Source organism: Rhinopithecus roxellana, chromosome 4 (assembly GCF_007565055.1).
Source record: "Rhinopithecus roxellana isolate Shanxi Qingling chromosome 4, ASM756505v1, whole genome shotgun sequence".
Classification (NCBI taxonomy): Eukaryota; Metazoa; Chordata; class Mammalia; order Primates; family Cercopithecidae; genus Rhinopithecus; species Rhinopithecus roxellana.
The window spans coordinates 31,558,075-31,585,482 of record NC_044552.1 but is presented as its reverse complement, the minus strand read 5'-3'; the positions used below and the strand labels follow the sequence as shown (position 1 = coordinate 31,585,482).

At 38.5% G+C, this 27,408-nt stretch overlaps 1 protein-coding gene and 1 non-coding gene across 5 annotated transcripts in view; both read right to left on the bottom strand.

The window, feature by feature from the left end:
• Positions 1-27,408, bottom strand: part of ZFAND3 (zinc finger AN1-type containing 3) — a 328,986-nt gene that overhangs the window by 225,790 nt on the left and 75,788 nt on the right. The window lies entirely within an intron of this gene.
• On the bottom strand, positions 12,635-12,799 carry LOC115897236. Its single transcript, XR_004057152.1, has one exon. It is a non-coding gene; the product is annotated as a U1 spliceosomal RNA (small nuclear RNA).

The following is a 27,408-nucleotide window of genomic DNA, read 5'->3' as shown; positions in this document are numbered from 1 at the left end:
CAATAGCCTTAGAAAACTAATATACAAGGGTATGTATTCAATCATAGCATATTCCCTCTCAGTAGCATTCAGCCAGATCCATCCTTCTTTCCAGAACACTCTTCATATACCTTCATGTCACTCAAATCCCAGATCAAACAACCCTCTTCCCCCACAACAGCTCCCATTTAGCCACCTTTGCTGCTGCTCCTCCCCTGCAAAGACCCTTAACTGGAGGTCCAGAAACTCAGTCTTCATGACCTCTACTTCTCATTTAGTAGTGATCTCCCACACTCTTGTGGTTTTAAAATACTGTATCTATACACAAAAGATACACAAATGTTTACCTTCAATCCAAATCTCTTTTCCTTGCTCCAAACTCACATATCTAACTGCCTCTTTGACATCTCAACATGTGACTCAAACTTAGTATTTCCAATTAGAATTCTCAGTATTTCCCAAAAATTTGCCTGACCCATCTTTTCCACTCTATAAGTGGAAAACACCTTCTTCCCAGTTCCTCAGATCAAAATTCTAGAAACCTTTTCTTTTTTATTTTTCTTTTTGAGACAGAGTCTAGATCTGTCGCCCAGGCTGGAGTGTAGCATAATTTTGGCTCACTGCAACCTCTGCCTCCTGGGTTCAAGCAATTCTTCAGCCTCAGCCTCCCAGGTAGCTGGGATTACAGGCGCCCGCCACCACACCGGGCTAATTTTTGTATTTTTAGTAGAGACAGGTTTTCGCCATGTTGGCCAGGCCGCTCTCAAACTCCTGACCTCAGGTGATCCGCCTGCCTCAGCCTCCCAAAGTGCTGGGATTACAGGCGTGAGCCACCGCACCCGGCAGAAACCATTTTTGATTACCATCCTTCCTGTAGTCTCACAGATAACAACACTCAGCAAGACGCATTAGTTCTACTTACAAATAGACCTCAAATCTATGTATTCCTCTCCTTCCTCAATGCTTCTATGATAGCCACCATTAACTCTCACCTAGGCCACTGTAAATAGCTTTTTATTGGTCTTCTCATTCCCACTCTTGACCCTATACAATTGATTTTCCACGAAGCCACCATGGTCATCTTTTAAAACAAGTTGGAGCATGTTATTTTCTTGCTTAACACTATCCAACAATTTGCTACTGAGTATAAAACCCAAACTTTTTACCTGGAGAAAAGTTTAAAAACAAAACAAAACAAAAAGCCTGGAAATCTCCTTGTGATCTGACTCTGCCTACTTCCCCTCTTCCTCTCTTATCATTCTGCCCCCTCACTCACCACATTTCAACCACACTTGCCTTTTCTCTATTCCCCAACTGTGCTGCAGGGCTCGTGCCCATGTTGTTCTCTCTACCCCCCCAAATCACTGTAATGCTGTCTCTTTCTTGTTACTCATAATCTAGTTCAAACCTCCTCAGTTGCCTTCCCTTGACAACCCAATTTATTTTTTTATTTTTTGTTTTTTTGAGACTGGGTCTCATTTTACTGCCCAGGCCAGAGCGCAGTGGCACAATCATAGCTCACTGCAGCCTTCACCTCCAAGGCTCAAGCCATCCTCCCGCTATAGCCTTCCAAGTAGGTAAGACTCTAGGCACGCATTAGTCCGTTATTTTCTGTAAAGATGGGGTCTTGCTTTGCTGCCCAGGCTGATCTCAAACTCCTCAGCTCAAGTGATCCTCCCACCTCAGCCTCCCAAAGTGCTGGGATTACAGGTGTGAGCCACAACTCCTGTGGCCTGACTACCCGATTTAAATCAGTTCCTCTTCCTGTTTCCTTCTTTCACAACACATCATTCTTCCATAGCTCACCGCATGCCTGTTTGCCTGCTATCTTTCACCACTAGAATGTAAGTGCCATAAGAGCAAAGACTCCTTTGGTCACTCTTGGTTGGTATTTAACAGGTATCCAATAAATGCTTGTTAAATGAAGAAATGAAATCTCTTTTGCAGGCCTGAACCATTAAAAAAACAAACAAACAAACAAACAAAAAAAACACCTAGGTAGATATTTGAAATGTATTCTGTAGAGGTCAAACACCAGCTAGAAGACAGGTTCTCCACAATTCCTGTGGCTGTCAGCCTGTCATCTTTCTGGAGCTCTGTCACAATGCATTACCTATGGCTGGTAGACAACGTCACCCTATGTATCTGGCCATGATCTGTCACTCAGGAGATAACAGGTGGCAAACACTTTTAAAAGTTTCTTTCTAATGAGATACAGTGAGAAATCCACTTAAATTTTTTTCTTTTTCTAATAAATAATGTTTAATAGTATGTTCTGGTTTTGCAAATACATACCCCTTGAACAGAATGTAGAAAAAAACAAAAAAACAAACTCATTTATAATTCCCCAAAATAAGAAATACTAATCTTTTTAGATAGATATCCATAATTCAGAATTTATTATATTGACTGTATTGGTTGTTATATGGTATGTTCATAGGTGTTCATTTTATTATGCTTCATACCATATATACACATTACATACAGTCATGTACTGCATAATGATACTTTCATCAATGACAGATCACATACACAATGGAAGTTCCATAAGATTATAATGCAGCCAAAAACGTCCTATCACCTAGTGGCATCGTAGCTGTAGTGTTAGAGCAACACAGTAAACAAACAGACTGTGCTGCCAGTCATATAAAAGTCTAGTACATACAATTATGTATAGTACATAATACTTGATAAAAAATGATAAACAACTATGTGATTGGTTTGTGTATTTACTATACTTTATATCATTATTTTAGACTGTAATTCTTCTACTCACTAAAAACAGAAGAGGAAGAAGTAGTTGTTAACTGTAAAGCAGCCTCAGGCAGCTCGTTCAGGAGGTATCCAGAAGAAGGCGTTGTTATCATGGAGATGACAGCTCCATACCAGTCACTATGCCTGAAGACCTTCCAGTGGGAAAAGATGTGGAAGCAGAAGACTGATGCTCCTGACTCTGTGCAGGCCTAGGCTAATTGTGTGCATGTCTGTATGTTGGGGCCTAATTAAAAACCTTTAGAAGCAAAAAATAAAATATTGTTTAAATAAAGGTGCCAGGCCTGGTGGCATGCACCTGTTGTAGTCCCAGCTACTCAGGAGGCTGAGAAGGAAGGATCACTTGAGCCCAGGACTTTTGAGTCCAGCCTGGGCAACACAGTGAAACTCTGTCAAGCAATCAGTAAAGAAAACTCATAGAATAAGGATATAATGAAAATATTTTTGTGTAACTATATGCTTGTGTTTTAAGCTAAGTGTGATTACAAAAGAGTCTTAAGTTTAAAATTTTTTTAAGTTTATAAGGTAAAAAAGTTATAGTAAGCTAAAGCTAATTTATTATTAAAGAAAATTAAAAAATAAACTTGGTGTAGCCTAAGTGTACAGTGTTTGCAACATCTACAGTAACATAATGTCCTAGGACCCTCACATTCACTCACTACTCATTCACTGACTCACCCAGAGCAATTTCCAGTCTTGCAAGCTCCATTCATGGTAAGTGCCTGGGACAGGTGTACACTTTATCTTTCACGCCATATTTTTACCATACCTTTTCTAGGTTTAGATACACAAATACAACTGCCTACAGTATTCAATATAGTAACATGTTCTACAGGTTTGCAGCCTAGGAGCAACAGGCTACACATATAGTGTAGGTGTAGAGTAGGCTATACCACCTAGGTTTGTGTAAGGACACTCTATGATGTTCAACACTGTTTCCACAATGAAACCGACTAATAGACTATGTCCCCATCATGAAGCAATGCATGACTACTTTCTTTTGTGTATATATAAACATTTCATAAAGAAATGCATAATGAAAATCTACAGATACCATTTTTTCAATTTACATTTCCATTTAATATTTATACTGCTTATTCTTCAAGAACATATTTGTTGCTCTGTAACAATCCATTACATACTAATACTATAATTTAGTCACACCCTTACTACTGTTGGATGTATAATCATTTTTCCCCAATTTTTTCTATTATAAATATTTCTATAATGAGCATTTTGGGACTTACACCTTTAATCATAAATCTGTATCTGAATGGCTTTAACACTGATTGTGAGAAGGAGACCTTACTAGACGAAAAAGTATGATTTTGGTAAGTATTGCAAAATTACCTTCCAGGTAAGTTCTATATACTATTTTCAACACATCTTTGCCAACAATATTTTATTTTATTTTATCTTATTTTATTTTATTTTATTTATGAGACAAGGCCTGGCTCTATTGCCCAGGCTGGAGTGCAGTGGTGTGATCTCAGCTCACTGCAACCTCCGCCTCCTGGGCTCAAGCCATCCTCCCACCTCAGCCTCCTGAGTAACTGGGACTACAGGTGCATGCCACCACACCCAGCGTGTGTGTGTGTGTGTGTGTGTGTGTGTGTGTGTGTGTGTGTGTGTGTAGAGATGGGGTTTTGCCATGTTGCCAGGCAGGTCTCTGACTAGTCAGCTCAAGCAATCCACCTGCCTCAGCCTCCCAAAGTGCTGGGATTACAGGTATGAACCATTGCACCTGGCCAACACTGTTTGTACTTTTTAATTTTTACTTGAGGGCAGAAATGATTATGTTGTTAAATGTTTCTTCTAATTTTTTTTTCCAATTTTGAAGGATATCAATGTTTTAATGACAAATAAATTAGCCTTCATGCTAATTCATCTTAGGGAATTAAAGTAACAGTCCTAATTTCTGGGAATTCTAGAAACATCTTATTTATAGTATTTTCCTGACACATACACAAGACTACTATCTCTCCCCACTCAAGAGAAACACACACATGCAAAAAACTATTTTAATATAAATATGGAAATTTTTAAAAACTCTGTCACCATATCAATGTTCCTCAACAACCTTTTTTTTGTTTACACAACTGGAAGGAAAAACCTAGGGCACAAGAAAAATAAAGAAAAGTATAAAGAAAAACCAGTACCAGCACATAAGTATACCAAGCCCTTCCAGTCCTATGGTCCCTGAACTTCTCCAGACTAGACATGTATCATAAAACTAAAAAAATCTAGACTACAAAGAAAGTTCCTTCTTCAATGAAGGGAATCAATCTGCAAAAACTGTCACATTTCTAAAAACTAGTCTGTAAAAACACAATCTGCAAAAACTAGTCACATTTCTGAATTCAACCTCTTCTAATAGACCAGACAAAGGAGGAAAGGGGAGGGAAGGGTAAGAGGACAAAGAGAAGAGAAGGGGCCGAGGAGTGGGATGGTAAAGGAAAGGAAGGAAAAAACAAACCACAATACCTACTACACACTAAAAATCATCCCAGTTTTCTTAGAGATAAAATTAGATTAAAGACTACTAACAATCTGCTTCCTGCCTCATACACATATAGCCAGAAAAACTAACTTCCTACAGCAGCCAGGAAGCAGCCAACAGCTCTACTAAATCATCACTCTCTACTCACCCTAGGCAAACAAGAAAAAGACCAGTTCAAACAGATGACATTCTAGCTGGCAATGACAAAGGAGGCTTTCAACGGTGCAACCAGCCTGTCCACACTGTTACACATCACTCTAAATGGTTCAGACCATGTCTGCAAATTTTCTTTTTAAGGAAATATTACAATGATGGAGCTGTTAATAAGGGTGTTAGTTTCTATAATGTAACAATATGGATCCTGCTCACTTTAAAAACTAATTTTAATGTAACAATTTAGATTCCAAGTGGGTTATTGTAATTAGCAGTGGTTTTAGCATTGTATGCCCAAATTCAAGGACAGCAGAGCAAAATGCCTCGATTTTTGTGTGTTTCAAGTACTTGCACTAAAAGTTATAGTGTATAGATGTAAAACTAGTCACATCTTCATCTGTGGCCCTGTTATGTATTACTAAAAATTTAGTCCAGCACCATCTAACAATTACAGACAAGATGAGCCATGGCCATCAATAAACTAGTCAAAAGAAGAAGAAAAAAAATTAAAATATACGAATGAAAGCCCCTGTAGAAAAGGAGAAAAAAAATACAACGAAGTGATTAAAATGCCAAATAATTTTTCCACATACGAGAAACTTAATGAGGCTATCAACTCTAACACACCCAATATATATCAATGATTGCAGCTGTCCCACTATATATCCCCAAACGTAAGATAAGGTTTTCTTCCCTAAAGTTATCTTTCAGAAAGAAGGAACTGCTTTACAATTAAATCCTTACTTTTGAGGCAGACACCAATTATTTTATAGTAAGTACTAACAAGGGCCAAAAAAAAAAAAAAGCTTCAAGAACAACCTGGAAGTGAGAAAGAGAAAGCCAAGCATGCAGTCATGCCCAGGGAAATGAATGGTGTTTGGGATTTCAAAAGAGGAATATAGAGTCACAGTCCCAGAGGCATCTCTCCAGTTAGAGTCTGTGAAAGGCTGAGACAGTGAAGTTCTCATCACTAGTCAGAGACACTAGTCAGACATATTGAGGTATGGAAGGATGTCAAGCCAACTCTAATATTGGATACTTTGTCATGGTTACCACAACAAATTAGTTTTATAAAAAGGGAGGATACAGTTTTAAACAAAGATTTAATACTTATTTCTAGAGAGTGATTACAAATAGTAGCTGCCATTGAAGAAGGCCTCTGAAGATCTTCCAGAAAGCAGTGCAGTAACAGCCTTGAAATGTGAGGAAGATAATAAATGACGTCAAGATGATGACAACTCTTCTAATGTTACATGAACGAATTCTTGTGGCTTGGGATAAATTTTCCAGTGATCGTAACATTTACAGATTTTAAAGTGGTTTATCTCAAACAACTTGGAGGCTGAAAAATGAATATGATATCCTCTGAAAAACCATGGTCAATAACTTTTAAAATGGCCTGGTAAATATTAAATAATAATTTGGTAAATATTGAAGTCCAATGTCTGTGCAGACATGGAGAATTTAAATCTGTTCATAAATGTGGAAAAACTAACATTTTAAAATTTATATTAGGAGCATATACAAATTACATATGATTTTATATAATCCATGACCTTTAAATATACATGCAGTTACCATCAGGACAAAATGAGTGAACATATATATAAGATCTCTTGGCCCGGCGAGGTGGCTCACGCCTATAATTCCAGCACTTTGGGAGCCCAAGGCGGATCATGAGGTGAGGAGATTGAGACCATCGTGGCCAACATGGTGAAACCCCGTCTCTACTAAAAATACAAAAATTAGCTGGGTGTGGTGGCGCATGCCTATAATCTCAGCTACTCAGGAGGCTGAGGCAGAAGAATCACTTGAACCAGAGTCAGAGGTTGCAGTGAGCCAAGATTGCGCCACTGCACTCCAGCCTGGGCGACAGAGACTCTGTCTCAAAAAAAAAAAGGGGCATTTTTCATGTTTTGAAAACACACAGAAAACTTCCCAACCATCTAGTATGAGAGCAATTACCTGAGAATTAAACTGAGAATGACAAATTTGAGAGATAACAATGAGTTATTCTCTGGCCTTATTTTTCTTCTTGCTAACAATGTTGCTTTTGAAAATAGGTGGGGTTGGGGGAACAACAACATTTATGGAGCTTAGAGTACTTTTCCCAAAGTGTGTCAAAATAATTAAATATTCACCTGTCCTACCCAAGTGGCAAATATTTTTGCTTCATCCACTCATCTACTCTCATTAAGATAATTCAGGCTTGCAGAGAGAGGCATTCTTTTATCTATATTTATGGTAAATTAAATCAAAGGCATGATAATTTTAGTGAAAGATGAAAAGTAACCTGAAGTATTATTATATCTTTGTCAGAAAATGTGACATAAACCTGGGAGATGATAGAGTTACAAGCGTTCAAACTACAAGGTTAAACAGGCTAGAAAAGAAGCTGTATGGCTGAGAAAGACAAGCACAAGGCACTTACAGAAGCTGGAGGATATCCAAGTAAAGACATCTACACAGGCCAGGCACGGTGGCTCACACCTGTAATCCCAGCATTTTGGGAGGCCGAGGCGGGAGGATCATGAGGTCAGGAGATCAAGACCATCCTGGCTAACATGGTGAAACCCCTTCTCTACTAAAAATACAAAAAATTAGCCGGGCGTGGTGGCAGGCACCTATAGTCCCAGCTACTCGCCAGGCTGAGGCAGGAGAAGGGCATGAACCCGGGAGGCAGAGCTTGCAGTGAGCCAAGATCGCGCCACTGCACTCCAGCCTGGGCAATAGAGACTTCATATCAAAAACAAAAACAAAAACAAAAAAGACTTCTACACGATGCAACATTTCTGTTCATGTCATTCAGGAAAGATAAAAATACCAACAGAACATCTACAAAACATGGAGGAGGAGAAATCAATATCTAGCAATATGCACATAGAAGAAAAATTTTAATGTATACATAATGTCACTGACATATTTTTTAAATGTCATTTGTACTTCAACATCTTTCATTTGTTCAAATTCCAAACATTTTATACCTTACATCAATCAATTAGGCCATTCTCAGGGAGTTCGTGAAAGAGTCAGGATACCACACCTACAATGAAACTAGAGAAGGAATGGTTGAAAGGTGACGGCAGAAAATAAACTGCTTTCCTTATTCCCAGTCCAATGCTCACTGACAAGTAAAGTTCAAAGTTCAAAATATCCATTTCCTATTTTAATTATTCATCACAAAATACAAGATTGACCAGAGTTTGCAAAAGAAAATTCTCTGGTTATAACCCCCAGCAAAAAAACAGAAGGGAACTCAAGAGTACATCTTTTCTATCTCTGCCCCAAAAAGACTTAAAGTATTCCTGTTCTACAATCACCAGAGATTCTATTGCTTCTTGTGTATCATATTTCATTGCCCTTGTAATCATAAATTTCTAATGTCCAACACACATTCCTCCCACTGTTGTAAACTCCTTTATAATTCTGTCTTCAGGGTAAAAACAGTTGCTACAGGGGTAGAGTTAAGAGCAATGACCTGGGAAGAAAGGGCTTAGTTTGAACGCGGGACCTCGCAACTGGGTTTTGTCACCCATTAAAATAAAGTGAGCTACTTAGACCAGTGACTGCTAATGTTCTATAAATCTATGATCACACAATGATATACAGTAGTCCCCCATTATCCTTGGGGGATACATTTCAAGACTCCCAGCAGAAGCCTGAAATCACAGATAGTACTGAACTCTATATACACTGTGTTCTTCCTATACAAACAGATTTCCTAATTTATAAATCCGATACAGTAGAAGATTAACAACAATACTTAACAGAACAATTTTAACACTATGTCAGCATCACTACGTTTGTGCTTTGGGGCCATTATTAAGTAAAACAGGATTACTTAAACACAAGCACTGAGATACCATGACAGATACCATGACAGTCTACCTGATAACCAATACAGCTACTAACAGGCAGGTAGTGCATACATAGTGTGGTTATGCTGGAGAAGGGGATGATTCACCACCAGCGCAGGATAAAGCAGAACAGCATTAGATGTCATGATGCTATTCAGAATGGTGTGCAACTTAAAACTTACGTTTATTTCAGGAGTTTTCCATTTAATACTTTCACAACATGGCTGACTGCAGGTACCAGAAACTGCAAAATGTGAAAACACGGATAAAGGGAGACCACTGTAATTATGCATGGCATACCCTTTTTCTTTTTTTCTTTTTTCTTTTTTTTTGAGACAGAGCCTTGCTCTGTCACCAGGCTGGTGTACAGTGGTGTGATCTTGGCTCACCGCAACCTCTGCCTCCAGGGTTCAAGCAATTCTCCTGCCTTAGCCTCCTGAGTAGCTGGGATTACAGGCACGTGCCACCACGCCCAGCTAATGTTTTTTTATTTTTAGTGGAAACAGGGTTTCACCGTGTTAGCCAGGATGGTCTTGATCTCCTGACCTCGTGATCTGCCCACCTCGGCCTCCCAAAGTGCTGGGATTACAGGTGTGAGCCACCGCACCCGTCTGGCATACCTGGTTTTATAGCACTATAGTTTACCACACTTTGGAGGTACTGCACTTTTTGCAAGTTGAGGGTTTATGGAAACCCTGCATTGAGCAAGTCTTATGTTCCAACAGCATGTGCTTACTTCATATCTGTTTCACATTTTGCATCTATTTGATTCTTCTCTCTTTTCTTCTTTATTAGTCTTGCTAGCAGTCTATCTTTTCAAAAAACCAGCTCCTGGATTCACTGATTTTTTGAAGGGTTTTTTGTGTCTCTATCTCCTTCAGTTCTGTTCTGATCTTAGTTATTTCTTGCCTTCTGCTAGCTTTTGAATGTGTTTGCTCTTGCTTCTCTAGTTCTTTTAATTGTGATGTTAGGGTGTCAATTTTAGATCTTTCCTGCTTTCTCTTGTAGGCATTCAGTGCTATAAATTTCCCTCTACACACTGCTTTAAATGTGTCCCAAAGATTCTGGTATGTTGTGTCTCTGTTCTCATTGGTTTCAAATAACATCTTTATCTCTGCCTTTATTTTGTTATAGACCCAGTAATCATTCAGGAGTAGATTGTTCAGTTTCCATGTAGTTGAGTGGTTTTGATTGAGTTTCTTAATCCTGAGTTCTAGTTTGATTGCACTGTGGTCTGAGACAGTTTGTTATAATTTCTGTTCTTTTACATTTGCTGAGGAGTGCTTTACTTCCAACTATATGGTCAATTTTGGAGTAAGTGCAATGTGGTGCTGAGAAGAATGTATATTCTGTTGATTTGGTGTGGACAGTTCTGTAGATGTCTATTAGGTCCACTTGGTGCAGAAGTGAGTTCAATTCCTGGATATTCTTTTTAACTTTCTGTCTCATTGATCTGTCTAATGTTGACAGTGGAGTGTTAAAGTCTCCCATTATTATTGTGTGGGAGTCTAAGTCTCTTTGTAGGTCTCTAAGGACTTGCTTTATGAATCTGGGTGCTCCTGTATTGGGTGCATATATATTTAGGATAGTTAGATCTTCTTGTTGAATTGATCCCTTTACCATTATGTAATGGCCTTCTTTGTCTCTTTTGATCTTTGTTGGCAGCAAGTCTGTTTTATCAGAGACTAGGATTGCAACCCCTGCCTTTTTTTATTTTCCATTTGCTTGGTAGATCTTCCTCCATCCCTTTATTTTGAGCCTATGTGTGTCTCTGCACATGAGATGGGTCTCCTGAATACAGCACACTGATGGGTCTTGACTCTTTATCCACTTTGCAAGTCTGTGTCTTTTCATTGCAGCATTCAGCCCATTTACATTTAAGGTTAATATTGTTATGTGTGAATCCTGTCATAATGATGTTAGCTGGTTATTTTGCTCATTAGTTGATGCAGTTTCTTTCTACCATTGACAGTCTTTAAAATTTGGCCTGTTTTGGCAGTGGTTGGTACTGGTTGTTCCTTTCTATGTTTAGTGTTTCCTTCAGGAGCTCTTGTAGGGCAGGCCTGGTGGTGACAAAATCTCCCAGCATTTGCTTGTCTGTAAAGGGTTCTATTTCTCCTTCACTTATGAAGCTTAGTTTCGCTGGCTATGAAATTCTGGGTTGAAAATTCTTTTCTTTAAGAATGTTGAATACTGGCCCCCACTCTCTTCTGGCTTATAGAGTTTCTGCCGAGAGATCCATTGTTAGTCTGATGGACTTCCCTTTGTGGGTAACCCGACCTTTCTCTCTGGCTGCTGCCTTAACATTTTTTCCTTCATTTCAACTTTGGTGCATCTGACTATTATGTGTCTTGCTTGGAGTTGCTCTTCTCAAGGAGTATCTTTGTGGCGTTCTCTGTATTTCCTGAATTTGAATGTTGGCCTGCCTTGCTAGGTTGGGGAAATTCTCCTGGATAATATCCTGCAGAGTGTTTTCCAACTTGGTTCCATTCTCCCCGTCACTTTCAGGTACACCAATCAGACGCAGATTTGTTCTTTTCACACAGTCCCACATTTCTTGGAGGTTTTGTTCATTTCCTTTAACTCTTTTTTTCTCTAAACTTCTCGTCTCGCTTCATTTCATTCATTTGATCTTCAATCACTGACACCCTTTCTTCCAGTTGATCACATCGGCTACTGAAGCTTGTGCATTCGTCACGTAGTTCCCGTGCCATGGTTTTCAGCTCCATCAGGTCATTTAAGGACTTCTCTACGCTGGTTATTTTAGTTAGCCATTCGTCTAATCTTTTTTCAAGGTTTTCAGCTTCTTTGCGATAGGTTTGAACTTCCTCCTTTAGCTTGGAGAAGTTTGATCGTCTGAAGCCTTCTTCTCTCACATTTTGATAAGGTTCGCAATATTTCAAACATTTTCATTATTATTACATCTACAATGGTGAGCTATGATCAGTGTCTTTAATGTTACTATTGTCATTGTTTTGGGACACCATAAACTATGCCCATACAAGCCAACAAACTTTTTTTTTTTTTGTAAGTTAAAAAAACACAGCAGCCGGGCGCAGTGGCTCATGCCTATAATACCAGCACTTCGGGAAGCCAGGGTGGGCGGATCACCTGAGGTCAGGAGTTTGAGACCAGCCTGACCAACGTGGTGAAACCCCGTCTCTACTAAAAATATAAAATTAGCCAGGCATGGTGGCGCATGCCTGAAATCCCAGCTACTCGGGAGGCTGAGGCAGGAGAATCGCTTGAATCTGGGAGGCAGTGGTTGCAGTGGGCTGAGGTCGTGCCACTGTACTCCAGCCTGGGCAAAAAGAATGAAGCTCTGTCTCAAAAAATAAACAAACAAAAAATTTTTAAAAAACACACAGCATCAGAGGAGAGTGCAAATGCAGCCTCCCACTACCACAAATTATGCAGTCAAGTTTCTCATGTTTGTGGAAAACTGCAGGGGTCAGCACATCCAGAGTGCAATGGATAAGCCCAAGACAGCAAACTTCATCAATAAATGTGTGTTCTGATCACTCTGCCAACTGGCCATTCCTCCACCTCTCTACCATTTTCTTGGGACAATATTAAAATTAGGTCAATAATGCTACAATGTCCTCTAAGTGTTCAACTGAAAAGAGTCACACATCTCTTACTTTAAATCAAAAACTAGAAATGATTAAGCTTAATGAAAAAGGCATGTTGAAAGCCAAGACAGGCCTAAAGCTAGCCCTCTTATGCCAGTTATCCAGGTTGTGAATGCAAAGAAAAGTTGAAGGGAAAGTTAAAATGCTACTCCAGTGAACATACAAATATGGAGAAAGTTTTAGTGATCAAGACAGAAGATTAAACCAGCCACAATATTCCCTTAAACCAAATCCTAATCCAGAGCAAGAGCCTAACTCTCTTCAGTTCTATAAAGGCTGATCGAGAGAAGTGAGGAAGCTGCAGAAGAGAAATCTGAAGATAGCAGAAGTTGGTTCATGAAGTTTAAAAAAAAAAACAAAAAAAGCCATTTCCATAACAAAAATGCAAGGTGAAGCAGCAAGTGCTGTTGTACAAGCTGGAACAAGTTATCCAAAAGATCTAGCTAAAATGAAGGTGGCTACACTAAACAGCAGATTTTCAATGTCGATCAAACAGTCTTACACTAGAAAATGATGCTACAGAGAACTTTACAGTTAGAAAGGATAAGTCAATGCCGGGCTTCAACATTTCAAAGAATCAACTGATTCTCTTGTTAAGGGCTAAGGCAGCTGGTGACTTTAAGTTGAAGCCAGTGATCAGTTACCATTCCAAAAATCCTAGGACCCTTAAGAATTATGGGTCACACCTGGCCAGGCACCGGTGGCTCACACCTATAATCCTAGCAGAGGAGAGGAGAGGGAAAGGGAGGGGAAGGGAGGGGACTGGGGAGGGGAGGAGAGTGGGGAGGGGAGGAGAGAGAAGAGGGGAGGGGAGGAGAGTGGGGAGGGGAGGGGAGGGGAGTGGAGAGGGGAAGGGAGGGGAGTGGGGAGGGGAGGGGAGTGGGGAGGAGAGGGGAGGGGAGTGGGGAAGGGAGTGGGGAGGGGAGGGGAGTGGAGGGGAATGGGGAGGGGAGGGGAATGGCGAGGAGAGAGGAATGGGGTGGGGAGGGGAGAGGAGTGGGGAGGGGAGGGGAGAGGAGTGGGGAGGGGAGGGGAGAGAAGAGGGACAAATTATGGGTCACACCTGTGATCCCAGTGATCCCAGCACTTTGGGAGGCCAAGGCAGGCTGATCACTTGAGGCCAGGATTTCGAGACCAGCCTGGCCAACATGGCAAAACCACATCTCTACTAAAAATACAAAAATTCGCCAGGTGTGGTGGTATACACCTATAATCCCTGATACTCAGGTGGCTGAGGCAAGAGAATCACTTGAACACAGGAGGCAGAGGTTGCAGTTAGCCAAGATGACACCACTGCACGCTGGCACTCCAGCCTGGGTTACAGAACGAGACCCTGTTTCAAAAACAAAAACAAAAAACAACAACTATGCTAAATCTACTCTGCCTGTGCTCTAGGGACGAAACAACAGGGTCTGGAAGATAGCACATCTGTTTACAGGATGGTTTACTGAATATTTTAAGCCCACTGTTGAGAACTACTGCTCAGAAAAAAAGATTCATTTCAAAATACTGCTGCTCACTGACAACACACCTGGTCGCCCAAGAGTTCTGATGGAGATGCACAAGGAGATGAATGTTGTTTTCATGCCTGCAAACACAACATTCATTCTGCAGCCCACAGATCAAGGAATCACTTCAGCTTTCAAGTCTTATTAAGAAATACATTTCATAAGAATATAGCTGCTGGCCAGGCACAGTAACTCACACCTGTAATCCCAGCACTTTGGGAGGCTGAAGTGAGATCACCTGAGGTCAGGAGTTCAAGACCAGCCTGGACAACATGGCGAAACCCCATCTTTACTAAAAATACAAAAAAAAAAAAAAAAATTAGCCAGGCATGGTGGTCTGTGCCTACAGTCCCAGCTATTCAGGAGGCTGAGGCAGGAGAATCACTTAAACCCAGGAGGCGGAGGTTGCAGTGAGTCAAGATCACACCATTGCACTCCAGCCTGGGCAACAAGAGTGAAACTCCGTCTCCAAAAAGAAAGAATATAGCTCCCATAGACAGTGCTTCTTCTGATGAAACTGGCCAAAGTAAGTAGAACATTTTCTGGAAAGGACTGACCATTCTAGTTGCCCTTAAGAACATCTGTGATACCTCTTCATGGGAAAAGGTCAAAAAAGCAACATTCACAGAAGTTTGGAAGTTGATTCCAACTCTCATGGATAGCTTTGAGGGGTTCCAGATTTCAGTGGAGGAAATAAGTGCAGATGTGGTGTAAACAGCAAGAGAAGTAGAATCAGAGGTAGAGCCTGAAGATGTGAATCACTGCAATGTCATAATAAAATCTAAATGAATGAGCAATGAATGAAACTGGTTTCTTGACATAAATCTCCTCTGAAGATGTTGTAAACACTGTTGAAATAACAAAGGATTTAGAGTATTACATAAACTCAGCTGATAAAGCAGCAGTAGGGTTTGAGAGGACTGATTCCAATTCTGAAAGGAGTTCTACTGTGGGTAAAATGCTATCAAACAGCATTACATTTTATAGAGAAATCTTTCATAAAAAAGAGGCAACTGATGCAGCAAACTTCACTGTTGTCTTATTTTAGGAAACTGCCAGAGCCCCCACCCAGCCTTTAGCAACCACCACCTTGATCAAGGCAAGATCCTCCACCAGCAAAAAGCTGTGCTTCACTGAAGGTTCAGATGATTGTTAGCAGATTTTTAAGCAAAAGTATATTTTAATTAAATATGTACATTTCTTAGACACAATGCTGTTACACACTTAACAGATAACAGTATGGTGTAAACATAACCTTTATATGTACTCAGAAATCAAAAAATTTGTGTAACTTGTGCTATACTGTGGTGGTCAGGAACAAAAACTGCAGTATCTGTAAGGTATGCCTGTATAATCTATTAAGAGAATTACTGGCCAGGCGCGGTGGCTCAAGCCTGTAATCCCAGCACTTTGGGAGGCCGAGACGGGCGGATCACGAGGTCAGGAGATCGAGACCATCCTGGCTAACACGGTGAAACCCTGTCTCTACTAAAAATACAAAAACTAGCTGGGCGAGGTGGCGGGCGCCTGTAGTCCCAGCTACTCGGGAGGCTGAGGCAGGAGAATGGCGTAAACCCGGGAGGCGGAGCTTGCAGTGAGCTGAGATCTGGCCACTGCACTCCAGTCTGGGCGACAGAGCGAGACTCCGCCCAAAAAAAAAAAAAAAAAAAAAAGAGAGAATTACTAAACTTCCTCATATTTCTAAGCTAAGTATCTACTATAACATTCAGCTACAGGACTATTTACTAGTTTTTCAGACAGTTTTCTCACTCAGAACATTTCTTTCTGATATCCCTGTCATATGCTTACACTGTGAAATACTAAGTACAGTGAAGCCCTGTAACTTCCATAAGCACCATTCCAATTATATGACTTCTTATCAGTGGTTTTGAATGCAAAGGCATTATCAGCTTAACAATAACCCACAACACTCGGACCAACTACAAAAGCATTATCAATGACCCTTATTTAACTGGTTTTCTTAGCACTTTGGGATACTTTGTGCTATCACGTGTAGTACAAACTCTACCCCCATACCAAATTTCAACAATGATTTACTTTCCTTAAGAAAATTATCTTGCCCTGATCTAGCTAAATGCCATATGTATATTCGCCAACTTTCCTAAACCATCAGGTATTCTGAAATTTAATCAAGTTTTCTATTGAGCCACCTATGCAATTTGATGCCATTTCACAATCTTAATGAGCATACACTGTGCGCTACCATCTAAGACTCTGGTGGAAGTATTAAAAAGCACTGGGATCAGGATCCGACTGACAGAATTCAACTCAGAGTGCATGGTCCCCCTCCTCAGTGCTGGGGACTGATGCTGAGCCACAGATAATTGTTCTCAGAGGATCCTGATAGTCCTAGGTCAGTCGATATCTTCTTAGCCATAAAACTTGCCACCTCTCACAAACATATGCTACCTACACCATCTCACACATACACACACACACACACACACACATACACACACACACAGACTGTAAGCTGGCAGAAAACAGATCCATAGCAACCAACCTACATTAGGCACCCTAATGTAGTGTTTCTTGGCAGCACTCTACTCAACTGACTGCACTAACCTATGGTAGTGAGGCCCCCATAAAACAGGCTGACATAACCACAGCTTGCCAGATGCCATCTCAGGCAGCAAAGCTATTTTTCAATATACAAGCTCATCCACTCCCACCTGTTGAACTGAATGTCTAACAAGAACCAGTGGTTTGTGTTTCCAAGTCTGCCTTATAATTATGCCTGTTCCGTTACTGTAGATAATTTAATTAGTTATAACCCAAACCAGTAAGTGCAAAAAGGACACGTTATTTCTATAAAATCTATGTTGACTGCTCTGATCAAAAGACATACTGCCAAGCATGGCCAAGACAACTGGGATGTATACAAATCATAAAAATCTGGAAAAATTATACAAAGGAAAGGAAACAGTCAACAGAGTAAAGACACAACCTGCAGAATGAAAGAGAATATGTGCAAACCATACTTCTGATGACCATACTTAACATCTAAAATATACAAGGAGCTCAACTCAATAGCAAGAAAACAGATAACCCAATTTTAAAAATGGTCAAATGATCTGAATAGACATTTCCCAAAAGACGACACACAAATAGCCAACAGGTACACGAAAATTCAACATTAATAATCACCAGATAAATGCAAATTAAAACTGCAGTGGAATAGTTATCACCTCACTCCTGTTAGATGGCCATGATCCAAAAAGACAAGAAATAATAAGTGTTGGCAAGGATATGGGGAAAAAGGGAACCCTTGTACACTATTGATTGGAATTAGTACACCCAATACAGAAAACAGTATATTAAAATTAAAAATAGAAATACCAGTGGAATTAGGCCAGCAATTCCACTTCTGGGTATATATCCAAAGGAATGGAATCAGGATGCTGAAGAGGTATCTACACTCCCATGTTCACTGCAGCATTATTCACAATAGCCAAGACATGAAATCAACCTAAGTGCCCATTAATGGATGCATGGATAAAATGTGACATATAAACACAACGGAATACTATTAAGCCTTAAAAGGGAAGGAAATTCTTTCATTTGTAAAAACAAGGATGAACCTGGAGGACATCATGTTAAGTGAAATAAGCCAGACACAGAATGACAAATACCACATGATCTCATTTACGTGCAGAATGTAAAAGAGTCCAACTCACAGAAGCAGAGAGTAGAATGGGGGGTTGGGGATATGTTCATCAAAAGATATAAAATTTCAGTTAGGAGGAATAAATCCATTGTATGGTGATTATACTTAGTAACAAATTATTGTATACTTGAAAATTGCTAAGAGTAGATTTTAAATGTTCCCACCGCCCAAAAATGATAGGTGTGTGAGGTGTTAATTAGCTTGATTTAGGCATTACAATGTATACATATATCAAAACACCAAGCTGGCCGGGCGCGGTGGCTCACGCCTGTAATCCCAGCTCTCAGGGAGGCAGAGGCGGGAGGATAGCTTGAGCCCAGGAGTTCGAGACCTGCCTGGGTAATACAGCGAGACCCCGTTCTCCACAAAAAGGAAAAAAAAAAAAAAAAAAAGACAAAACACCAAGCTGTACACCATAAACATACACAATTTGTATTTGTCAGATTTTAAAATGTTTTAATTAAAATATTTTTTAAAATCTAGAAAGAGTACCTTCAGATTGCTTCACAAATGTCTTTACTCTCATTTCACTTAATGAAACCAAAACTGGACATTAATTAACAATTACCTAGGCACTTACATGCCAGTTACCAACAGGATTAAATGAGTTAATCATTTTAAACTAGTATATGTTTGACAATTACTGACTCACTGGTATAAACGAGTTAATCACTTTAAACATGTGTTTGACAATTACTGACTCACTGGTATTATCTGCATTTTACAAATGGGGAAACTGAGGCACGGAACTGTCAAGTAACTTGCCTTGGTTCATATGCTAGTAAGAAGAGAGAATGAGGGTTGCAGCCCAGGAGGCCTGGTCTCAGAGGTCACATTTCTACTATGCTAAACTATCACAGACAATGTATTATTTGTGTGGCTTATGCAGAAACAGCGTATGGTTCTCAAATCAGTTGATGACATGCAAAGAACAAGTCATAGACCTACACTGAAAAATGCAAATCATGTAAATTTACGTTTTAAATTAAACATTCAAGTTGCTTTTCAAGATTTCATGCTTTAACACATTTTTTTTTTACTTACCTATCAGTTTTATCAATTTGAATAAGAGGCTTCTGCTGTACATTTCCTATGTTCTGGTGTAAGCCACTAAATCAATGATAGAGCAAAGAGCTACACATTAATTACTGATATTATTGACATGCTATATTCTCTTTTCCCAGGAAAAGAAATATAAGTATTTACAGGCTTGAATGTAACATTTTGAGATTCTACCCATGATTAATCAGCACAACTATAGTATAAGCAATTTCAGAAATGCATAGAACAAAACAGGGAACTCCACCAAAAGCTTTAGCAAAACGTCAAAAAAAAAATTCTAAACAAAATTCTTAACATTCAGAAATACATTTAGGCAAAGCACAGCGGCTCGTGCCTGTAATCCCAGCACTCTGAGAGGCCAAGTCAGGTGGATCACCTGAGGTAAGGAGTTCAAGAGAAGCCTAGCCAACATGGCAAAACTCCAACTCTACTAAAACTACAAAAATTAGCTGGTCATGGTGGTGCACACCTGTAGTCCCAGCTACTAGGGAGGCCAAGGTAGGAGAATCACTCGAACCTGGGAGGCGGAGGTTGCAGTGAGCTGAGATAGTACCACTGCACCCCAGTCTGGGTGACAGAGCAAGACTCCGTCAAAAAAAAGAGAAAGAACGAGAAAGAGATAGAGAAAGAGAAAGAGAAAGAGAAAGAAAAGAGGAAGAGGAAGAGGAAGAACGAATGAATGAAAGAACGAAAGAAAGAAAGAAATCTAGTATTGTCAGGTGGATATCTATTCAGAAAGTCTTCCCTCTTAATGGATTCCATTAATTTCTCTACCATCTTGCTGAGTGCTAAAATGCAATCGAGTATCACTGTAAAATCAAAAGTAACTTCTAAACCAAAATCCATCTCCACACTTAACTACCACAACACATTCATAAGTAAATTCCTCTCTGAAAGAGTTAAGTACAAACTACAATGTAACAGACATCTGGGGCATATTTACCCAAGTAAAGAAACCTAAGGAGACAATGTCAAATGTCTTTTCAAATAGTACACAACTTATGAAATTATTTTTTAAAACATTCTCCCAATATAGTAATTATTTCAAGGACCCTGAAACAATCAGGTAAAAAGTTACTGACGAACAAGATCCCATACGGTTTCAAAGTTTCATCCTACAAATTACTTAATACAAAGAGAAGTCATTCCTTTGGAATGTGGCATTCAATATCTCTAAGCAAGTGATCAAACTTTTCTACACAAGAAAGGGGAGAACCTGACATGTTCACACTAATGGCAATGTACATTTACGTTTTACACTAAAATAAAGCATTTAAGGTATTTTTAGATTTGAGATATAACTCACTTTTTCACTTAATCACTTAATCACTGGTGTACTAAAACGTACACAACTTCACCTTGATATTAAGAATCCTTGTCAAAATGTTAATCTAAAATGTGGAAGGCTTGTATTCTTCCAAACCTCACTGACAGGAGAAACAAAAAGAAGGGGAACCATTCTAGATTAAGAGAGACTAAGAGAAATATCAAACCAACTGAGATCCATAAATCATTTAGGGATGTTACATTAGAAAGTGGGGGTGGGAACTACAGAAGACATTTTGGGGACAAGTTTCAATATGGACTATAAAGTAGTTGACATGAGATTACTGTTCATCTTCTTAAGTGTGATAAATGATAATATCATGCTTATGTATGTGAATGTCATTCTCAGGAAATTCATGCTGAAATACATAAGAGATAAAGTATAATATCTACAAATGGTTCTGGAAAAGGTGTATTTATAGAAAAAGGCAAAGTACAGTAGGCATATGTTAACAGTGAATCTAGGTGAAGAGTAAATAGGTGTTTGTTATACTATTTACTTCAATCTTTCTGTGGGGTTTAAATTTTTCAGAATAAAAAGTTGAAAGAGGATGTCCTCACAAAGACTTGTACTTGAATGTTCATTATGCATAACAGCTAAAAACTAGAAATGATCCAAACCCCCATCAACTTGTGAATGAATAAATAAAATGTGGTATTATTCACAGAATGAAATACTACTCAGTAATAAAAAAAAAAAAAAAAAGAACTACAGATACATGCTCCAATACAGATGAACCACAGAAACATGTTCAGTGAGAGAAGCTAGTCACAAAAGACTACACATTATGATTCCACTTACGAGAAATACTCAGAAAAAGCAAATCAAGAGTAACAGAAAGCATCAGAGTTCACCAAGGGGTGGGAACAGAAAATGACTTCCAAAAGGCCTGAAAACTTTTCAGAAGGATAGAAATGTTCTAATATTGCATTGTGTTAACTGTGGTACAATGCTGTAAGTTTACTAAAAAATCACTGACCTACAAACAGTTAGAATGGGTGTATTTTATGGTATGTAAATTATACCTCAGTAAAGCTGTTAACAAAAAAGTTGGGAGAGGAACATTCTATGATCTGAAAAAAAAAATCAATGTAAAACAATATTTTGGAAAGGAATAAATCTGATAATTTGTTAGTGCAGACAGGGAGTCAGTGCAAGCATAGAATCAGGCATCAGGCTAAGCTATAAAATAAACATAGTTTCATTTCTACAAAAAAAATACATTAAAAGGAAGCATCCAATAAAAGTTTACTTAAAATGTAATGAAGTCCAGTCCTTAATTTTATATTCCAAAATAAATTTTTATATTACCAAGTATATATTTCCAAATAAGGCCCCTAGAGAAGAATACATAAATTAATTTCATAATCAAAAGACTGCTTTCAACAACAAAAAGACACCCCAATTAAATAGTGGGCAAAGCACTTGAACAGCCAATTCTTCAAAGAAAAGATATGAATGGTCAAAAATCACAGGTAAAGATGCCGTCATTAGCCATCAGCAAAATGCAAATCAAAACCACAATAAGATACATTTCGTATCTACTCGGATGGCTATAAAATTTAACTTAAAAAAAAAAAAAAAAAAAAAACAGAAAGTCCGTGTTGCCCAGTATGTGGAGAAACTGGAACCCTCATACATTGCTAAAGGAGTATAAAATGGTACAGCCACTGTGGAAAACAATTTGGAGTTCCTCAGTAAATTAAACATAGAATTACCACAAGACCTAGCAATTCCACACCCACGTGTATACCCAAAAAGTGCAAACAGGTTTTCAAACAAAAACTTATACATGCATGTTCGTGGCAGCTCCACTCACACAGCCAAAGGTTGGAAGGGACCTAAATGTCTATCAACTGATTAATGGATAAACAAGGCTGTTATATCCATACAATGGAATGTTGTTCGGTCATTGTAAAAAAATGGAAGCTATGCAGTAAGATACACACAACAACACAGATAAACCCTGAAAGCATTATACAGTGAAAATAGTCATTTTTTATTATTTCACTCATATGAAAGAGACTGAATAGACAAATCCATAAAGACAAAAAATAGATCTGTGGTTGCAAGCGGATACAGAGAAAAGAATAGGAAGTGGCTCCTCAATGGGTACAGATTTCCTTTGGCAGTAGTAAGAATGTTCTCAAACTAGACAGTGATGACTGCACAACACTGACTATACTAAACACCACCGAATGGTTTACTTAAAAATGGTTAAAATGATTTAAAATGGTGCATTTTGTAAGTATTATGCCATAATTTAAAAATAAAACTCTGCCTGTGGGTGTACAACATTTTTAACTTGAACTTAATTACTATAACTTTTCTACCTCTTTTGGCTTTTATGTATACCACAGATCATATTATAGGTATGTCAAAATATTAAACATTTACTGAACACTTGCTACATTGCTACAAACAAGATACATGCTAGGAACTTTTTTGAATCTCAGTTAATCCTAAAAAAACTATAAGGTAGGTAGGTATTATCCCCATCTTATGCTTAAGAAATCATGGCTGAGAAATGAGGCAACTTAACTAATAAGCAATACACCCTAACATTTTTAAGATTAACTCAAATATAAAAGGGAATAAACTAAATGGTTTCTAAGGTAACTTCCAGCAATACAACTCCATGAATATGCCACATTTTAAAAATCACCTTCCCCAAAATGTCCTGACAATAGCTTTCCAGTGAAATATATGAACAGAAAGTGAACACTAATTCTAAAAGATCTTTAGTACGACACATGTTAACATTTCTTTCCTTCTACCAGTATAAAACATTAATTATTAATTACCTTACTGGCTACCATTTCCAGAGAACCCAAAAGGTCCAAGGTGATTGTCACCAAATTTCAAAGTAAATCATGAAAGGTGGGTAGCAGAGAAACTGACTGTATGTAAACACCTACAGAAAGGAAATTATTAAAAAATACAGATTCCTAGGCCCCACCCCAGGATCTAGAGAATGAAAATTGTTGGGTCAATGCCCAAGAATGCTTACATTTTCTTAAAAGTCCAAGTGGGCAGCTCAGTTTGGGAATTGCCACAGGAAAGTAAAATTTATATTCTGTCAAAGAGGACATATAAGCCCAGTCGAATTATATTGATTTTGGAATACAAGAGTATAGGATTTATAATCTAGTTATGATGTCACACCTTTTTACTGTACACTGACATTTCAAAGGATATGATTCTACCCCAAATATACTTGAATTTTTGCACTGATTCATTCATGATACTCAACATATCAAACTGTATTTATATTACCTTTAAGAAATCTTTTAGTGATCAATTCCAACTGCTCATATACATAAATGTATTATACGAAATACACACACGTACACGTTAGAAGCCTTACACAACATGTAGCAGGATTCCTGACAATCTAACCCCAAATAGGTTTTAAATAAATAAACACAAGTAAATCCAACATTGACTGACATCCACATTACGTGCCAGGCACTGTTCTAGGTGCTGTGAATATAGCCAAGAATAAGACATATTCTCACAATACTTATTATTAGCAGGGGCATGAGTCACTAAGCAGGCTACTATGAAAGTAATCACCCCTTTTCATCATTTTCCTTATTTTGCTTTTAGAAGTGAACATTCTGCTTCATCCTTCCCTGGGTCATTATATAATTCTCGCTTTGTCATATCAATCCCTTTAAATTCCAGTTCTCATCTTACATGGGGACAATGTACAACCAGGCAGCCTCTGTCACTATTTCAAAGCAACTGGAAAGCCCCAGAATCCACATTTCCATTGGGCCGAGACTTTCCAATATGCCTAATAATGATACTTTATGACCTAGAAGTTCCAGTGAATTGGTAGTAAGAAAACACTGATTTGCTTCAGTGGCACTGTAATTGGAATGGTGATTAAATGCATCATGTTAAATTTACCCTGGGCCTTTTCCAGTATAGCAAATATAAAATGAGCTATCAGCATCAGCAGAGCCTAAACCACTCCTTTCTTCTAAAATGGTACTTCTCCTGCATGTCTAAGGTGATATGATAGAACTTCCCCCATTAATAATCAGGTGGCATTACATGACAAACTGTACACACCCACACAAGCTTCCACAGGATGCACACTGCCCAACATGGTTTATTCTATTTAGCAACTTGGGACAACCTTATGTATGTCAGAGCAGCACATTTGCACCACTATAGTTAATGGTCTGTCAGCATTTCCATTATAAAGCAATTTTCAAAGGTTTATTGCTCAGCTGAAGAATCTGCTCTGAGCTCAAATTTGGCATTCCAGAAAAGCAAAAACTGTAGGCTATAGTTGTTTATTCCCTTCCAAATAGGCCAAGTAGTTTGTTTCTTTTTAAAGAAAATCTGTCCCTTTATTTCAGAAACTTTGAGACTATCCACAGAACAACAACCTCTCACCTCATAAAGGGACTATTGTTTAGAATAGAAGCTAGCAACTTACAAGGTACAGAGCATAGATTCCAACTTATTTATGGAAAACATTTTCTAAAAAGCAAGCATATTTTTTATGAACTGGACGTTTAAAATTTTCATCAGTCCTACCTTAGTTGTGATTACATTATTCATGCTATTAGAGTGCATGCTCTGCCACTGATACTAAAATCAATGGATGACTTTGAAATTCTCAATTGTTAAACCTCCTTTATCTCTCCCACCCAAGAACCATAGACTACTGACCTAAGGTGAATGTACATACTCTCGCTATTCCATCTTACTCTACTAGTTAAAGGGAATATGCGCCGTCAAAAGCTTGGTAGCAAGAAAGGTGATATGGCAGGTGATATATGGCAGGAGAAGCTTTGAAAATAATTTAGAAAATTCAGAAAATGGATGATTAGCCCCGAATGATAAAGTTTCCAGAAAACAAATGTGGTGATCTAGATGACCAGTAAATTAGTGATAAACAATTTTATTCAATCTCTGGAAACCGTTCTATTAGTCTGAAAGCTTGCCAGAATATTTCATGTGTCAAAGAAGAAATCAAATATTCCTACATATTTTGTTGTTGACTTTAACTAGAAAGCTTATTTATACCTTAAATTATAGGATTTTTCAATTATATATGTAATTATAATTCTGATACAAGTTTACCCAATAAATAAAGAAGTTTGAACATAAAATTGGTTTTCTAAGCTTAAAAATTCTCATCATGTATCAATAAAGACCCTCAAAACTTTCAAAACTTTCAAGACTGGTGATCAAAGCAACCTTTTAAAAATGAATACTTTTTAGAGAAGTGTAAAGATCCATCCTAAATTACTACACACAGCTTGATATGCTTTGCCAATTTTTTAGCTTTATGTTACTCTGAAATTATTACTATTTAAAATCATCTATGAAACTACTTCCAAACTAAGTAACAACATAGGGTAATGTTTGTAAAATGTTAAGTAAATAGGACATGGCCAGTGCAGTCGTTCATGTATATACAGTCCCAGCTACCTGGGAGGCTGAAGCAGGAGAATCACCTGAGACCAGGAATTCAAGTCTAGCCTGGGCAATATAGTGAGACATCATCTCTTTAAAAAAAAAAAAAAAAAAAAAAAAGTAAGTAAAAGAAGTTTGTTGCTGCATCTCTATAGGAAAAGAAAAAGTCTACATTCAATTAAAATTATTTTTTTCCAAAGGAAATGGGATCTAATTCATGATTACAGCTATTGGAAACAGATGTGGAAGCAACAGACAAGAACTAGAAGGGTCTAACACACCTGAAAAGATATGAACAAAATTTTCTTTTATAATTTTTACTGTTATATTTGTTGTGTTTGTTTGTTTGTTGGTGGTGGTGGTGTTTTGAGACAGGGTCTCACTCTGCCACTCAGGCTAGTGTGCAGTGGTGTCATCTCAGCTCACCACAGCCGCAGCCTCAACCTGTTGGGCTCAAGCAATCCTCCTGCCTCAGCCCCCTAAGTGCCTGGGACTACAGGGGTGTGCCACCATGCCCACCTAATTTTTGTATTAAAAACATAAAATACAAAAATTTTGTAATTTTTGTTTCACTATGTCGCCCAGGCTGGTCTTGAACTCCTGGTCTCAAGCAATCCTCCTGCCTTGGCTTCCCAAAGTCCTGAGATTACAAGAGTAAGCCACTGCACCCGGCTATAATGTTAGTATATTCATTTTATAACAAATATTTTATATTCAGATTCCAAATTAACCCCACCTTTACCCTTGGCAGGCAGCATCTATACTTTCCAAATATGCAAATATAAACGCTGAATTTAAAAACAGAATTACCAGAGGATACTCAACAAACTAACAGAATATTTAAAATTAACCCTCAATAGCTACAAGTGTTACATGTTAATTGGTTTTATATACAGCACCAGAGATCCAAGCAGGGAATTAAATTACTTTTATCTTTCGCAATTTTGTTCAAGGCCCCAGCAGGAAGGTCTCTCCAGTACTTAACCTAAGAACCTGTGTATACTTTCAGCTTTTGTGAGAGAAACCTCAAGTCAGTCTGCTTGTGGTTCAGATGCAGGAAACAAATGCAACGAACCAGCACGTGGAAGTATCAGACCTTCACTCAGTCTCACTGCTTTCATTCAAAAGGCTGAAGCCCCTCTAAAAGGCTTAACTGAAACATATTGGAAGTTAGTCATTGATGATTTCATTTCCATATTAGAAAGACAAACACATCATTTTTTTGTTTTTATTGAGACATGGTCTCCCTCTGGATTGCAGTGGCACAATGTCGGCTCACTGCAGCCTCAATCTCCTGGGCTCAAGCAATTCTCCTCCTACCTCAGCCTCCTGATGAGTAACTAGGACTACAAGTGTGTGCCACCATGTCTCGCTAATTTTTGTATTTTTCAAGAGAAGGGTTTTCACCATGTTGCCTAGGCTGGTCTCGAACTCCAGGGCTCAAGTGATCCACCCACTCTGGCCTCCCAAAGTGTTGGGATTACAAGCGGG